Source organism: Gymnoscopelus microlampas (genome assembly GCF_963454915.1).
Source record: "Gymnoscopelus microlampas genome assembly, chromosome: 12".
Classification (NCBI taxonomy): Eukaryota; Metazoa; Chordata; class Actinopteri; order Myctophiformes; family Myctophidae; genus Gymnoscopelus; species Gymnoscopelus microlampas.
The window spans coordinates 27250851-27267253 of record NC_139949.1 but is presented as its reverse complement, the minus strand read 5'-3'; the positions used below and the strand labels follow the sequence as shown (position 1 = coordinate 27267253).

Sequence of the window (16403 nt, the reverse complement as noted above, 5' to 3'; positions counted from 1 at the left end):
AGAAGCAGAAAGCTTGCCACCCATGGTCTTAGCACACATGTAAGGTAACGCTCTGAGGAAGGCTCCTTGCCGAATCGCACAAGGTTTTTTTTTTTTTGTGATGTGGGCCAAATAAATAAGTGAAAATGTGAGCACTTTGTCCTCTTTGACTTGAAGTTTGAGATATCCTCCCTTTTGTATCTTTTGGAATAAGCATGTAACGATTTGAAACAGCTGAACATACCAGGAGAAGTTAAGACCCTTATCTCTACGTCTCTTAATTGGACTTAAGAGTATATTTTGGCCAACTCTGCTCGCCAGCAGTTCTCCTTCATTTGAAGTCTAATTGAGCCAAACCTCCAGCTGTTAGCTCGCAGCAGCCTTCGTGGCAGGTTTTAGCATAGCTCTGTATAGTCCAGTCTCTTGACATGTTGTTTCGCTGCCAAGACCCATTGGGCAGTCAAAAACTAGACTGGAATAGTATTAATACGAGTTCATCCAACTGCATTTTCTTTTCGTAGTTGCTCTGCCTCTGTGTTTGTTTGTTTGTGTGTTTGTCTCGGGATAATATCGCCAAATTTCTTTTGTCAGTATAGGCCAAGGAAGTAGCACCACACATTGTTTAATCCCCACCAGACCAGAACTGCCAAAGACTAGGGATTATATTTTTGCTTCTGTGAGTCTGTCTGTCCGTCTGTAAAAAACAAAATCTAATCGGCCTCATGTTGGTGCTGTAATGGTGCGTTCACACGGGCAGATTAAAATCCGACGTTTGTAGCTGTAGCTCTAGCGACAAATATTACAAAGCTACAAATTCAAGTTGAGCTGGGTTCAACTTCCAGATACAAAGATACAAAGCTACAACTGTAGCTACGATGTCCGCACGTTCGATGACGCCAGCGACCGCATTGAGCAACACAGATACAAAGCAACAAAGCGACAAAGATGCAGTGTATTTTTGTATCTTTGTATCTTTTAATCTGCCTGTGTGAACGCACCATCACAGGCCGATTCACGCTTTGACCCTAATCCCCTTGAACCGTAGGTCGCACAGTACAAAAAAAGGGTTCCCTGTGTGTGCTCAGTGTTTTGGTTTGATATCTCTGTACCATATATTTCTGTATAATACTCCTTTAGCATTGCATATGCATAATTTGTCCAGGCGACACACGATAAGCAAAATAATCTGTGGTCTGTTTAGGTCACATCTCAAGTTCACTGTCCTCATATTATCGTCATCTCAGTGTTCACTGCCTGTGTGCTCATCAGGGATGATGGTGCATGGGCTGTGTGACGGATGGTGAGAGAGAGGGGGGAGCCCAGTGTGGTCAGCCGGTGTTGTGGGTGGTGGATGTCGTGTGGGCCGGTCTGTGGCGTGTCGCCCTGCCACCGTGCTCTCTACCACTTAGCATGCTAATTAATCCCAACCAAAGGGCCGTGTCACTCACTGCGCACCCCCCGCTCCAGGGACGCTCCCACTGGGCTCATCCTGCTTTAATTGAGCACGTATTTCAGGAGCCCGCTGTCCCTGGGATTACATTAGAATCCCTCTAATTCACCCAGCCTGCCACTGGCGCGAGGCAGAGGGAGGGAGGGAGGGAGGGAGGGTGGGGATGAGATGTGGAGCTTGGAAAATGTATAAATAAACCACACAAACAAACAAACAAAAAGCCAGACGGACTGTTTATTAACACCCCTGGGATGAGAGAGGGAGGTGAGTGCAGGAAATCATTAGCGCAGGAGAGTCAAACCAGGCTTGTTTGATCTCGCTGATGGAGGAGCAAATGTAATTTAGCGCGCTGCGAGTAATTTGTTTTAACAGTTAGCACGGTTTCCTTTTAATTTAATTTTGCCCCGGCATCAGTCTCTTAAATTAAATATTTTTATTTGGTACAAAGCAGATCATCGCGAGCCTCGCGGCTCAAAGTCTAGCCCTCGACAACAACTAATGTTTATTCATCCTGGCTTGTTTGCATGTGCGGCAGACAGGAGTCTTTGACAGGAGTGTTGCAGCACTGGCTTTTTCTCCGTATAATGAGGGAGACTTCTGATGTTGACTGTTGACAGCCAGAAAATCATAATAGGAGAACAACAAAGTGTTTTTGTCACTGTGCGTCTAATTATCAGATCGACGCCAATGCTGAAAGGGGCCGCGTGTGTATTCTCTGTGTCATCTCGCGTCTGCGTTTCACTGGATTCTCTAATATACAGTTGTTTAAATCAGTGGAATGAAGAAAAAAACAATCCTGTTGATGTCAGTGAGCATTTTGCTGATACTCCTGTCTCGTGCAGACCGACGCCACACATCACACACTAAATAGAATAACGTACCCAATAAAGGAACTGCCCGCGACAATATCATCAAATGATTTAGGATTTACAACTTTTAACCTTTTTTTACAGTGGGGACTAGTAAAAGGTTTGATTTCCTACTTCTACGGTACGTGTTAGCCATTGCCTCTGCTCTTGTGCCACACAGGCCGCAGATGACAGTGTAGGTTTCCTGTGCCCTGGCGTTCTTCACTAACGTTTATCTAGGTCTGCCAGGGAGCCGTCCGTTAATTGCTGTCATTGCCGTGGCGCAGGAGAGTCCTTCCTCTGTATCGAGGCCAACAGTAGTCTCACTTCTGGTGAGTGGATAACAGAGAGAGAGAGAGAGGGAGAGGGGGAGGGGGGGGTCTTATCGTGATGAGTTGCCTGGGACATTGTTGCTCAGAAGCACCTTATCGCACCCTTGTTCACACTGCATGGAAGCCTGAACACCTGCTCTCGTTGGCAGCAGAGACCCCGAGATGGCCCTCCGTTCGGCGGCGGAAAGGAAACCGTACCAATGATAACGTACCGTCCACATCTATGTGGGACGCCATCTTGTAAAAACACTAGAGGTGTTTACTCACGTACACACCTGTCCAATAAAATCCTACTCTGAGGGTGTTGATATTTACTCTCAATTAAAGTGGACACTTAAACACTTAAAAAATAAATAATAATAACCCTTATTTTTCACCCGGTGCCAATTTTCTAAGTGATCCTGGGCGCTACACTCCCCTCACCAGCCATGGGAGTTCAATTAACACTGAGGATTTTGCTATGTATAATATACATAGCATAGAATACAATATTGTGAAAATCCCATTAGACTTGGTCACGGATACATATTGCGTAGATGTTTTGTTCGCCACGTAGTGTTTGAATGGACGACATTTGCATACAATAACATGTTTCTTCATGTCTTTGAATATTATTTCTATAAGCCCTCAAAGCCTGACGAAAAGCCTGATGAAGGGGGGGGGGGGGGATGCAGTGTTTCTGACTGGCATCTCAGACTGATAAACAGTGTGTACTCCAAAATGTGGGAGAGCACTGACGGAACTCTGCATCTCATCTGTGTGTCCTTGGCAGGAGACTGCAGGGGTTGTTAGCGTCGACTGTGGCGGTCTTTATGGATGAGACTTCCAGGCAGATTGTTGGCAGAGCGAGGTCGTTTCGCCTCTCGGTCTGGTGTCAGCTTGGCTGCGAGCCTCACAGCCTCCTCCTCCTCCTCCTCCTTCTACCACTTCCACTCGCGGTCCTCCTCCTCCTCCCCATCGGGGGCAGGCACCGGAGAAAAGAGCTTTATGGAGCCCTGTAATGATACTCGGTGAAATGTGTGCAGCGTTGGGGCATTGTTAGCGGCAGCAGCTGCACAGCTCACAGCCCGGATGATGGAAAATCGGCGGGACCTCATTTTGGTTTGCCAGTATGAATATTAATGGCTCGTTTCCAGGCCATGGCTAATGATGAGGAAAATTCCCTAATAAAAACTTGATGTGATGGGCAACGACCCACGGGGTCACCGGAGACAGTGAAAGTTAATAGTGTGCCATCAGGTGTGAGGAGTTAAGTGATTAGAGGCACAGGACCTAATCCGGATTTTTTTTCCCCTCTCTCCTTTCCCTCTGCTATGAGTCAACGTGCAGGGAGAGAGGGCTGAGCATACACTCCTCAACACAGGGTTTGGAGCCCATTGTCAAAGCATGCATCCCAGCATTTGCATCCATGCATGATATATAATCATACTAGAGGTGGGAGTCTGAGCTAAATTTATACATAGGGAGGAAATTGACACTTTTTGTCCATTGTGCGTAGAAAAATATTGGCACATTTCACTGGTTTTAATAGGCTACGGGCTTGGGTAAGTGCTTTTCCATAGGCTTGAAATTATTTCTGTTTCCACGCTGTGAGTTTCTCTTTGTCACACCAGTCTTCACAAATTACAGCATATTGAAAAACCCAATCGGTCTTCTTGACAGTATTATTCTTTACAATACTGCATGTAAGGAAAATTCATTACTGTTTGTGTTTATGGGGTGATTGCGTTAATGAAGATGCCAGGCATCAACGCTTAATGCCTTTTGTGTTCCGTAATTAAAATGCACACCAAGTGGACCCGTCTCTGGGGAGTCGCCATAATGGTGCAAACAATGCATTTTGATGTACTTTAATTAGCTCAAAATCCTTCCATTAATCTTTGATTCATTCAGCATCTGCTTTGACTGAACCCTTTGTCCTGTGGAAAGTGTTTCTAGGACCGAGGTGAGAGATTGCACGCATTTTGTGGGTGTTTTCTTTGGTTATTTCCACAACAGTTCACCAGTACCTGCTTTGTGCTTTCCACCTCCAGCTGCCCTGGAGCCGTGCCTATAGCTGAGAGAACCATGTTGAGAGTCCCTCACCTCTTGACTCCGATATCGAACCAGTCTTTCTCTTTTTCTTGTACAACAAATGGATTTGTAAGAAAGAAGAGAAAAGAACACCAGCCCTTCCTCTTCCAGCTACAGTCTCAGGCTGTTCTGTGAGAGGTGTGTGTGTGTGTGTGTGTGTGTGCGTGTGCAGTGGTGGAAAAAGTACTCGAAATAATGTTTTACTTAAGTAAAAGTATCAATACTGCAATGTAGAAGTACTCTGTTACAAGTAAAAGTCCGGAATTAAAAAATTACTTGAGTAAAAGTACAAAAGTATTGGTATTCAAATGTACTTAAAGTACCAAAAGTAAAAGTACAAAAAAAAAATTAAATGGCAGATCTACAAGTTCACAACGCATCGCAACGCGTTGTGAGATTGTAGATCGTCTATTTTCAAATAGCCTATGTAGAAGATAGGGCTAAAGTGGTTAATGTATGTTTTATAATGTAATAATGTATATCTGCAAAGTAACTAGTAACTAAAGTTTTCAAATAATTGTAGTGGAGTAAAAGTACAATATATGACCCTGCGATGTAGTGGAGTAGAAGTAAAAGTATTGAAAATTGGAAATACTCCAGTAAAGTGAAAGTACCTCAAAATTTGACTTACTGTAAGTACAGTACTTGCGCAAATGTACTTAGTTACTTTACACCACTGTGCATGTGCGTGCGTTTGTGTGGGTGGGGTGGGGGGGTATATATACTGTATACGTTTGAGAAGGAGTGCCTGGCCCCCTTTTTTGATCAGTGGAAATCTGTGCCCTGCAGCTCCATCTGTCCGTTCCACACACTGCTTCACGTCTCTCACAGAGAGCAGCTTAAATGATGAGTCACTTGCAAGCTTCCTCCTAACCACTCACACATGAAGGAAGATATATGTACGGAACACAGTCTGTTCCCAGGAATCCAAAGAGTGTGTGTGCATATGCTGGACAATCCTATCGAATAACATTGTGATATGAGACTAGATATCGTCTGGGAGTTTGGATATTGTTATATCGTGATAATGGCATAAGCGTTGTCTTTTCCTGGTTTTAATCATTTAAGCCGTATTTTATGCTTTCAGAAATCGCCAAAAACCTTCGAAAATAGCAAGAAATAGCTGATTGACAAGCTCTTGTGATGGGTTGTGAGCATAGACCGTATAAAATGAATGGACAGCGTTACACCCTAGACTCTACAGACCGTAAATGAAACCGATTGTTCAGCTGTGTGCAATCCGCCATCTTTCAATATCGCGTCATATCGCGTCATATCCTGCAGAATGCCACCAGACCATTATTGGTTGGGTAGCTTGTCAATCAAAAGCGGGGGCGGGGAATGAATGCTATTGGTTGTGTAGCTTGTCAATTGAATCATCCCGCCCCTCCTAGAGCATAACCTACTTTATCGTCAATTTTAAAATAAATGGGACTATAGTTTACCAAAAAGCATATCATGATGATTGAAAGGAGACGTTAAAGGGTCTACACCATGAATTTTAACTTTTTTTTCATTTTTGTGTGTTTTTGGTCTCCCCCACCTCTCTTCTGTTCCAACAAATACCCGACTTCGAGCATGCAGGCTTTCATAGGCTATCTGTGGTTTTTATGTAAATTGGTCTGAAAACAGTCCGTCAGATTTGTTCCCCCACCCTACGTCACGTCTGGGAACAATTCCTCCCGTTTTTCAGTTCTAACCCTAACCACAAAAAAAAAATCAAAAAAAAAAAAACATTTTTAATTTTCTTTAAATTTTTTCTAATTTTTTTTTTTTACTTTTTCCACACAGAACCAGGACATAACATGCATACAAACTGCCAGAGAGAAGTTAGTTGGAATGAGTATATCTGAGGCCTGATTTAGGCTCAAACCTTTTGAAAAACGTTTGAGGGACATAAACAATATGATATCAAATATTATTATTATTTTTTAAATTCATGGTGTAGCTCCTTTAAACTAGCGACTGGAAGCATATAGTATTTATGACAACATTTTTTAAGGTAAGAAAATCTAGTCAAAAACCCATCCGCTTGCGTTAAAATAAATTCTTTCTGACACCAGCAGGTGTAAAACAGCGAAAGTACAGGCCATTCATATGAACTGTCTCTTCCGTATTGGAGTCAATGTAAAAATCTCAAGCTGGCCCCTTGGTTGTGAGATTGTAGTTTGCTAATTGTAACTATTTTTGAAAAATCGTTGACATTTTTTTACATTTTGTGATATTTGATTTTGTCCATATCGCTGTAACCAAACGTGCGTGCATGCATGCGTGTACACAACTCATCTGCATTTCAGAAGAGTATTCTTTTTCACTTTGGAGCCCCTCACCTCAATGGAGCTCCTTTGCTGACACTGCTGAGCCAGCTCTCTAATTCAATATCATTGGTGTCGTTTCTAATGTAAACCATTAGAGATTTAACAATATGGAAATCATAATAAAAAAGGGAGCCAGATGCAGAAAGCCCCCCCCCCCCCCTCAAATATTCTTTCAATAAGTCTGGGCCAAGTCCAGTCAAATAAAACATGAAAAGAATGCACTCCAGGGTATTGAAACCAGAGGTCATAAAGCTCTTATTATTTTATAGAAGGCTTGGTTTTTCTGCCCCCCCCCTCGTACGCCCCCCTCCACACCCTCCCTCCCTCTCTCCCTCACTCCTCAAGCTGCTTCTCTATCCCACTGACTGAAACTGTTTTTTTTTTGCGGTCAAATTGAATGTCGTCTGGATAAAGTTTTACATTTAAAGGGAAATTGCCTTCAGATGTTGGCCTGTTGCTGCAGTTGTCTGGCGCTGGTCCTGTGGATCAGGACTGGTTATATTGGTCCAGACGGCAGTCTGGTTCTCCCTGATGCGGACACACTTGGCTGTTGGAAGAGACGCTTGCCTTATGTCACTATGTGGACTGTCTGTCTCAAACGCTCCCACTTTCCACCTTTGATTTTTTTGTTTAACCCATTAAGACCGGGGACGGGATCTGTGTCATTTTAGATTTTAACCACTTTAACCATTATTTTATACTTTGGCTACTCAAAAATAGCAGATATACAACAAGCTCATGCAAGCTTGTAGATCTGCTATTTTTTTATATATCTTGAAACTTTGCGCAAATCTTTGAATGTATATATTTTTTAAAGCACACGTTTATTTTACTCAAATCAAAGCTTCTGGGGGTCCCTTAACAAAATATTTTGAGATGGGGGTCCGCAGCCAAAGACATATCATTTTGGGGCTCCTTGACATGGAAAAAGTGAGAACCACTGATATTATAGCAGCAACAAAGTGTTTCAGAAAACTGTTAGGATTTAGAAGACATTAGTAGAATCCCCCAGAAGCAAAGATTTGAGTTACAAAATGTTTGCTTAAAAAAATATAAATATATTCGCACATATTTACACATATTTTCGTGATTTTTGAATAGCCAAAGAAATATAAAAGTGACACAGATTCTTTCCCGGTCTAAAAGGGTTAACCCCCCCCCCCCCTCCATACTGTACCATACATTTATATGACAGCTCGACATGATGCAGATGCTGTGGAAATTAGAAGTCCTATGTCATCACCGCAGACCCAGGGCTTATTTCAATGATCTATCCAAGTCCACACGTGTCATGTTGGATTTCCTTCCAACAACCGCTTTGAATTTGTAGGTGTTTTCTGACAAAGCTGTATTCTATGGAGTTGTTTTTCTCTCCCTGAAACCAAGATGGTTTCTTTCTTTCTTTCTTTTTCTGAGGTCAAGTAAAACCTCAGACTTTGCATGAGGCTCACTCCTCAGCATGAACCCCAGTCAAGTGTACGTATGTACGGCGTCTTCATGCTGGCTTGCTGTATGAGCCTTAACTGTTGAGTCAGCCTGCAGAGCGAGTACTTAACCCTGCCCATAACAGGAGGAAATGAATGTGCCACAAATCACCTTTGATACAATAATTCAGCGTGTGGTGCGGGACAGGCCCAATGCAGGAAGTGGGTGATTGAGCTTCACCAGTCGTGTGTTAGTGTTTCTGCCTCTGCTCATCCAAGCGGACCGTGTCGCCACTTCCCATCAGAGAGATGGATGACCCGCAGTCAACACCACCAGCAACAGATGAGGAGAAACTCTGTACCTCCTTTTGCTTCCAGTGTTCTCTCTCTCGTTCTCTTCCTTTTTCTCTTTTCGTTCTCTCTCTCTCTGTCTGTCTGTCTCTCTGTCTGTCTCTCTTTCTTTCTCTCTTTCTCTCTCTCTCTGTGTGTGTGTGTGTGTGTGTGTGTGTGTGTGTGTGTGTGTGTGTGTGTGTGTGTGTGTGTGTGTGTGTGTGTGTGTGTGTGTGTGTGTGTGTGTGTGGTGTGTGTGTGTGTGTGTCTCTCTCCCTCTCTTTCTCTCTCTCTCTCTCTCTCTCTCTCTCTCTCTCTCTGTCTCACTCTTTCTTTCTCTCTTTCTCTCTCTCTGTTTCTGTCTTTGTGTGTGTGTGTGTGTGTGTGTGTGTGTGTGTGTGTGTGTGTGTGTCTCTCTCTCTCTCTCTCTCTCTCTCTCTCTCTCTCTCTCTCTCTCTCTCTCTCTCTCTCTCTCTCTCTCTCTCTCTCTCTCTCTCTCTCTCTCTCTCTCTCTCTCTGGAACAGTTACAGTTATCTGATGATCAGATTTAGTCAGTTTTTTTTCTCCCCTATTTTATAAGAAAACTAATTAGTGAGTGAGTTGCGTCGGAGGAGCCTGCATGCTGCCGCCGTCGTCGACTTCTTCTTCTATGTGCCAGGCGGGTGTACGTGTAGCAACCCCTGAGCTCATCATTCTGTCTCTCCTCCTGCCTGGGTCTATTTGTTGTTCCTCAGTTCACAGTGGAGGGAGACTGGCAGACTGTGTGCAGTGTGTGTGGGTGGGATACAACGAATATGGCACAGATTCCCCCCACCCCCACCCCATCTCACCACCATCCTGGTCTCTCCTCTATTCCCCATGAATAACACAGCGCCGGCTCAGCGGTAGGCCCCGGCATGCAGCCCATTTGGAGTCGTGGCACATGGAGGGGGGGGTTGGGGGGGTTCTGGTGAGCGGCGTGGCTCGGCAGGGCCCGGGGCTCAGCCCGCATTGCAGGCTTCCCCCCTTCTTCTCCCTGAGACCTACGGAGAGGGAGTGCTGGGCTCCAAGATGGCAATCAAGGCTTGATTTGCCAACACATTTCCAATGATTAAAATGTAATTAGCACAAGCGAGCACCTCCTCCCCAGCTAATTTCCACGCACGCTGTGACAGGCAGGCGGTCGGCGGCACCCCGGCCCCAGCAGCAGATGGAGGAGCGTGCAAGCAGGAGGTGAGAGAAGAAGAAGAGAGAGAAAAAACATTTTTACCATGTGACCGTTTGCATCAGAAAAACCATCAGGACACGCAGCTATATCCGGGGAGGAAGGGGGGGGGTGGAGGGGGGGGCGGTGAGGAGCCCTTGACGACAGCACATCAAATTGGCACCGTCAGAGCTGACCCTGGCGATGGCTGTCATCTTTCATGCTGTCTCACTAGCTTCCAGGCATTGCCCGCATGCAGACATGCAAGCTGGCTAGCTTGGCCGGGCTCTCGCTCCCTTGGCCCTTAAAACCCTTCAGCCATCCTGCAGGACAACCTGGGCCCGGGCTGATAAACAGCCACGGCCCTTTAATGCGCGACAGGGCCCTTTAATGAAGCCCGTATCAGCTGTAATTAATTTCGGGGTCATGGACAGCAACCAGCATAACCTGAGGCTAATGTCCCTCACGCGGGTGGGGTGGCAATAGAGTACAGAAGTCCTGACGTCACTCGTTTCATCCCCAGGTTCGTGAAGTAGTTTCGCTATGGAGAATAACATTGGGTCATCTTAGAATCGTCTCATATAAGAATTGTGGTCCAAAAATAAACAAACTGTCTCGGCGATATTGTCAGGGAGATGGCTCTGTATCGTTTATGATAGTCAGTCACTCATATTTGATGCAGTCTGTTTCTGGCGAAAATTTAACTAATTCGGCGGAAGTAACATTATCGTTTTCTCACCGTCAGTTGATGCTTCATATCCATAAGAGTCAAACCGCCGGGGTCATTTGTTTATTGTTGGAACACAGTTCTTATTTGACGCGATATTAAATACGTCTATGGGGATTCAGAATGGGGTCGAAAACCGCAAACCAGGTATTTAAACCTAGGATGTGTAAATTACGTCAGACTTCGGTGCCTTATACACATCCACCGCACACTCAGACTTTAAGAATTTTGCATTCGAGAGAATATTAGATCAAAGCGGACATTACAGATGTGATTGGAAATTATAATGAGCCGGTTAAATCCACCCTAGTTTGCCTCCAGAATAATCGTTCATGTATGTATGCCATTTTTTTTTTGGTTCCTTGTCTTGATTGACTTAACATCTGTTTGTATTTGTAGACCAGCGGATTTCCAGGACTTCAGAGTTAGGGTTGGAAGAGGGAGCATGGCATACTTGTCTCGCACGCATCTTTGTATGATGTGGTTAACTCTTTAGTACAAACATTTTCCTGCGGTCAGGTTTGGCAAAGAGCTCTTTTGGTGAACCCCGCGCTGCTGTAGACGATGGCATAGCGGCATCGTTTACTATTCAGCCCATGGCCTCCTCATGTTCCCCATCTATTGGGCCAATATTGCTCTCAGCTGGAGAGGATTTAGGACAAGAATAATTTACTCCTACTTTCAGACCAATATAAACAAAAGCCTCGACGCTTGGACCGAGCGTAGGGAAATTTGTAAGAGCACTCAGCCAAAAGGGAGGCTCCGGGTGAGAGCGACGGGGCAATCAGAAGTGCTCCGGATACAGGCCAACATCAACAGCTCTTAGAGCTGAGGCTAATGTTTGACATTCCTGTGTTACTTAAGCTAAACACTGGGGTCTAGCTGTACAGTATAATGCCGGGCCTGTGTAAATACGCAGTGGGCCTGGGTAGAGTATCACTTTACTTCGTCAGTACCCTCCCCAGGACTAATGGTTTCCTTATTGTACATGATTGCTTTAAATAAGACCTAGACTGACTCAGCCTATAGATGGCTACCTTCCAGTGGTGGAAAAAGTACTGAAATTCTTTACTCAAGTAAAAGTACCAATACTGCAATATAGAAATACTCCGTTACAAGTAAAAGTCCAGAAATCAAAATGTATTTGAGTTAAAGTACAAAAGTATTGGTATCAAAATGTACTTAAAGTACCAAAAGTGAAAAATACTAAAATGTTTGAAAATAGCAGATCTACAAGCTCACAACGCGTCGCGATGCGACGCGTTGTGAGCTTGTAGATCAGCTATTTTCAAATAGCCTAGGTATGAAATAGAGCTAAAGTGGTTAATGTATGTTTCATAATATCATAATAAGTTACTTTCCACCACTGCTACCTTCACTAATCTAAATGGCCCAGGTCTTCATCTGATGTGAATTTGTAATAAATGAATAATAAATAATAAATAATAATAATAAAAACATGTTAAATATGGTGTGAATGTTGTTTATACTGTTTATATGTTTATGTGAAGACAGCACCTCTGGCTGATTGACTCCAACAGCTAGGTTGCAGTCTCTCAAATATTATTTCATTCCATTGTTGCTTTAGACAGCTGACATATTTCTTTTCATTAGAAAAGGCCTTTGAAGTCTGGAAATGTGACATTACAGACACCCATACTTCTGTGTGGTTATTCATACTCACTCAGCAGTAGCTAATGGTCCCCCGTGAGTACAGCAATAAGTTAATTTCTGAGGTCACCTGTGTCTCATGAAACAATAACATACAGTGCCCTGTTAATGGTTAAGGCTACCAATTATACGCAGCAGTGTCACACTCTCACAGACACTCCTTTTTCTAGCGTACCATTATCCAGCAGTCCCTCTCTGCTTGTGTTTCTAAGGTACACGTTGATAAGTAACAGCAGTGGTGGAAAAAGTACTCAAATTAATGTTTTACTGAAGTAAAAGTATCAAAACTGCAATGTAGAAGTACTACTGTTACAAGTAAAAAGTCCAGAATCAAACATTTACTTGAGTAAAAGTACAAAAGTATTGGTATCAAATTGTGCTTAAAGTACCAAAAGTAAAAGTACTAAAATGTTTGAAAATAGCAGATCTACAAGCTCACAACGCGTCGCGATGCGACGTGTTGTGAGCTTGTAGATATTTTCAAATAGCCTCGGTATAAAATAGGGCTAAAGTAGTTAATGTAGGTTTTATAATGTGATAGAATGTATACCTACAAAGTAACCAGTGACTAAAGTTTTCAAATAATTGTAGTGGAGTAAAAGTACAATATTTGCCTCTGAGATGTAGCGGAGTAGAAGTTAAAGTATAGACAATTGGAAATACTCCAGTAAAGTAAAAAGACCCATCAAAATTGTACTCAAGTACAGTACTTGAGTAAATGTACTTTAGTTACTTTACACCACTGAGTAACAGGCACTAAGGGAAGAACATACTACGTTTGTCATGGTTTTTTACATCCTTGTTTCAGGTTGTTTTATGCACGAGGCTGGGCCTTAATGCACTATGATCACGTATCATTGACTGACAGCTCTGACTTGTTTGCATGCCTGACTTGTTTTTATCTTTCCAGCGCGATCATTATTTGTTCCGTTTCCTCCGCGTTGGAACACTGGGCGTGACGAAAGCGTGGGCGACTGTGCTCGTGGAAGGATGTTCGTATTGTCTGCCCTTGCCTGCATGTCATGCTTGATCTCTGTTTTTCTTTTTTCTATTTTTTTTGCTCGTTATAAAAGTATTTCCATTTTATTAAGTTTTCCTTTTTTTCCCTCCCCCCCATCCTTTGTGGCGCTGGGTACATTTGCATACCTCTATTCTCAGGGAGAGAAGAGGGAGAAAAAAAGTAATGACAGCAATTCCTTTCTTTTTTCTCTCTCCCTCACTAGCTGTGTGAGGGCCTCGTTTAGTGGCACCTGTGAAAGCGACAGGCGTGCGGATGAGAAGTGAAAGAGAGCAGTTGATTAAATCATCATCAAGTCGCGGCGCAGAAAGTCAATTCTGCTCGCCGTCTACAGTGATATCCTTTTATCTTAAAGTAATGAGCTATGGCACTTTTTGCATCGGGTAATACGATGAGTTCCATTAGCATGTTCCATTTGCTTCACAAGCAAGGGCAAGTCATTCCAGCCGGCTTCTATCTTGGCAATCAAAGCAATTGGCTGCACAGCCAGGGACGAGGCAGAGAAAGAGAGAGAGAGAGAGAGAGAAAAGAGAAAAAGAACGACTGCTAGTGTTTTTTTGTGGATCACAACACAGTGGGGGGAAAATGTCTGCCATTATTTTAACTCCTTCCCTGCTTGCGTTCTTGTGTGTGGTTTGCACAGTCAGAGAAGCGGCTAATGAGTTCTTGGTCACATTACTCGTCTTGTCACAGTCTGAAGGGCCTAAATGCGTGGAAGCAGACGAGACGGCTAATGCAGCTCATCTGATCGTGTCCTCTGCAGCATTTTGTTCCACGTAGGAGGCCGTGGAACAAGAGAGAGTGATACATGGTCCGACAGGTGTTATCTATTCACACGCGATGCGATGAATGTACATGCATGTATGACATTGTGCAGCGTTTTTCCACCATGCACCCTTCTGCCACATGTAATCAGCCTTCACATTTCTTCTATTATCCATATTTATCTGTACAGCTGACAGTCTCTATATGGCTGCTGGCTTATGTGCACTGTATTAAAATCTGGGGGAATAAGGGATGAAGGCAGGCAGGGGAGAAGAGAGAGAGAGAGGGGAAATATACAGAGCTGGGGAGAGCGTCTGAGGGAGTGTTTGCCCAGTGCATTTATTGCCTCTGCATAATTTATGAGCTGCTGGAGCTGACCATCATGGCAGTGTGCCTGCCGGCGGCCCCTGGGGCTGTGTGGGACAGGCCTGTAAATTGGATGCCGTGCTCCTGCTGAGCTCACAGGGGCCCTCTTTACCGGGCAGCCCAAGGAATAGAGCATGAGCCATGAGGCCCGGCCGGCCCGGCTACATTTTGAGCTCTGCAGGGCCACCGGATCAGCAAAAAAAATCAAACGAGAGAGAGAGAGAGTGAGGAGGGGGGGGGGGGGGGAATAAGACAGGGGCCTTCTGTGGCCCGGCTCCCTGGGGCTGTCAATCACTTCACACTGGCAGAGAACTCAGCCCCCCCTCCCTACTTTAATCGACACCCCATCCTGCACATGACCCATCCCCCCCTCCCCCCGACACACACACACATGTACACACACACATGCACAGACCCCCACACCAGCCCCCCTACCCATATTACCCCCCAATGCCTTCTTCATTTCCGACTCCAATGCTTCTCGGTGCCTCAGCCATATGCACGACTTCGAGGGCTGCCGGTCACCCAGCATCACACTAATTAGTTGATAAAGAATTAAGTGGACCTTGAAATTGAAATTGGAGGGGAAAAATGAAATCCAACCACTTTTTTCCCCCCTCCATCAAAGAGTTCCTTTGCTATTTTGTATTCTTTTTTTTACCATGTCTCCATCCAGAGTATCAACCATTAAGTAAGGAAATTGGGAACACAACGCATGATGGAAACATAATTCGAGTGGCAGTTGGGGTTTTGAGATTCTAGTCCATGAATTGTTACGATTTAAAATATTAATGGAGTTGGGGGCTGGGTGGGGGGAGGGGACTGCTTATGGTGCGATTTGTTCTCCTGTTTGCTTTTATCCAATGTTTGCATCAGATAATAACACTGAGGCACTGAATATGAAGGCACACTGATCTGCGTTCATCTCACCTTTAACGAGCTGATAAGGCTTGTCATTTCAAAAGGAATTAGATCATGACTTGCATACAGTATGAACCGCATTCTAATCAAATCTGAAGATCCACAGTTATATACTGTACATTAACCCTAACCCAGTATAGTGCATGCTGTATTATGTGTAAACACATACACACAAGTCACTAAATGCTATAAGGGTATTCATCCTTATCCTTATATCCTTATCCTACTTGACTGTGAAGCACATTTTTGTGCATTTAATTGGGATTTATAAGGCTCTATTGTTTGGGTTCTGTCATAATGGAATGGAAATTCTAAGAAATTCACATCAAGGCATAAAATTTGAATAACAATCTTGTTTGCATAAGTTTGCACCGACTATGCTTCATTTGGGTTGCCAATTTGGGTTGCCAAAAAATAAAGAAAAAGAAATGTCAACATTTCATATCTTTTCCAGACATCCCCTCAAATAGTTTTCAGGAGTGCTGAGCTATACTTTCAGAACAAATTACAATTTAGTTTTAATTCTGTCTTTCTTGCTAACCAAGTCGAGACCAGGCTCCGTCAGTAAAATGCACCGCGACACGTTGTGAGCTTGTAGATTGCCTATTTTTGGCGAATGTTCCCTCCCAGAATATGGATGCTAGGCCTAATAATGATGTGCGTGCTAACATTCTCTTACCTACTGTATAAGCAGGTGCAGCAGTGCGTCTTGTACGAGCTAGCAGAGTAACTTCCACAAAGAAACAATGCATTGGCTAACGTTAGTCTCGCGCTGACAACACACATCTCCACTTTAACTTTTACCTATAGCAGTTTGGACGGCCTAAAAACTTTCCAGCATAAGGTCAACATTGGCCTTTTGACAAGTTGAATGGTGTGATAATATTACCACTGCTAACGATTATGTGACTGCTGTATATGTGACTTGTGAATTGACTTGTAACCTACGGTTACAACAGGGAAAGTTTGTTGACACCGCATCTCCCTTCCTCTGCTT

At 43.9% G+C, this 16403-nt stretch overlaps 1 protein-coding gene across 4 annotated transcripts in view; it reads left to right on the top strand.

The window, feature by feature from the left end:
- Positions 1-16403, top strand: part of auts2a (activator of transcription and developmental regulator AUTS2 a) — a gene marked incomplete at its 5' end in the record, with an annotated part of 367489 nt that overhangs the window by 227628 nt on the left and 123458 nt on the right. The gene's annotated exons all lie outside the window — the stretch shown is intronic.